The sequence below is a fragment of the Oryx dammah genome, unplaced genomic scaffold (genome assembly GCF_014754425.2).
Source record: "Oryx dammah isolate SB20612 unplaced genomic scaffold, SCBI_Odam_1.1 HiC_scaffold_23, whole genome shotgun sequence".
Lineage (NCBI taxonomy): Eukaryota > Metazoa > Chordata > Mammalia > Artiodactyla > Bovidae > Oryx > Oryx dammah.
Window position 1 is genome coordinate 115,458,247 of NW_024070207.1, and position 1,529 is coordinate 115,459,775.

Below are 1,529 nucleotides of genomic sequence, written 5' to 3' on the forward strand. Positions count from 1 at the left end.
ACTTGTTTATAGTATGAGAGAGACACAGAAGGCAGATCATCACCTTGTCCCACCACAGCTGGGAACACGTACAACCCCAAATAATTGTTCCTTTGCATATGACCACCATAAACATTACTTTTGGGTTACACACAAATTTTTAGAGAGTAGTGAATTCGCAGATACAAAATCTGCAAATAATAAGGATCCACTGTGGATCTGCTGTATCTTTATATTTCCAGAGTTGGAAAGGATATTTTTGTTTTTTGAAAAGATGCAAAAAGCACAAATTATAAAGGAAAAGACTGACAAACTGGATAAATTAAAATAAAATAAATTGAAACTTAAAACTTCTGCTTCAAGACCAGAGGCCGAACTCAGGATCTGACAAGATGGCTAGGCTGCCCCGCAGGGTTATCAAGAAAACCCAGAGTCTGCTGGCAGAACCAGTTTCTGACATTAAAGCAGAACTAGATGAGAGTAATGCCCATTATTTTCACGTACTTGTTGCCAGCCCTCAGGATTCTGCTTCTGAGGGAGGGAGTTTTCAACTTGAACTATTCCTTCCTAAAGTACATTTCATGGCCAAAATTTATCATCCTAATGTAGACAAGTTGGGAAGAGTAAGTTTATATATTTTGAATAAGTGGTCCCTAGTACTGAAGATCTGAACAGTTCTGCCATCTATCCAGGCTTTGTTAAATGCTCCCAATCCAGATGATTCATTAGCAAATGACGTAGTAGAGCAGTGCAAGACCAATGAAGCCCAAGCCACAGATACAGCTAGAGAGCATGGACTATATATGCCATGAATAGTATTTACATTGACCCAATCACCAAGTGGGCATCACTTCTGTTCTGCCAAGACTTTCTCCTTTTTGTTTGCATTTAATGAACACAGTCTTACAAACATTGCAGAATAAAAGCCTAGAAAGCTTCAGTTCTTTGGTGATTAAATGCACATTAGCAAATCTATGTCTTGTCCGGATTCACTGTTGTGAAACATCAGCAGAGGCTAGAAGTATCAAAACTGTTGACAAACTTTTAAAAGGGCCCCGCTCTGCTTTTATCTATTTCCTCCATCATGGTTTAAGTATAAAGCACCAGAAATGAAGGAAGTTATCAGGGTTAGCTGCAGGGGTGTGGGTGTTTTTATTATTTTTTGTGTGGGGAGGTAGTTTTAATTTTATGGGCTCCTTTCCCCCCTTTTATGGTGATCTAATTTCACTGGTTAAAGCAGCTAGCCAGTTCTTTAGATATATGCTCTCTATCCAAATCTAACTTTATTCAGATGATGTAGCTGGACAAACTTGATTGTTTGAATCAAAATGGGAACATTAAACAAACATCACAGCCCTCACTCTGCTGTCAAGAGTAGAATCCTCTTCAAGAAAAAGCTTGTAACCATTTTGGATGGCTTTTCTGAAAACTTTTGTAAATCTTACTTTTTAGTAAAATATTTTTTGTTATTCTATTTATACTACTTTTGCCTTTGTACCATTTATTGTGTTTATTTCATGGTTACAGTGTGATAATTCTATTTAAAAATT

The 1,529-nt window shown here is 37.1% G+C and overlaps 1 pseudogene; it reads left to right on the forward strand.

Moving 5' to 3' along the window:
- The first annotated feature begins 371 nt into the window (after positions 1-371).
- LOC120881707 lies at positions 372-871 on the forward strand (annotated as a pseudogene).
- Positions 872-1,529: the final 658 nt, after the last annotated feature.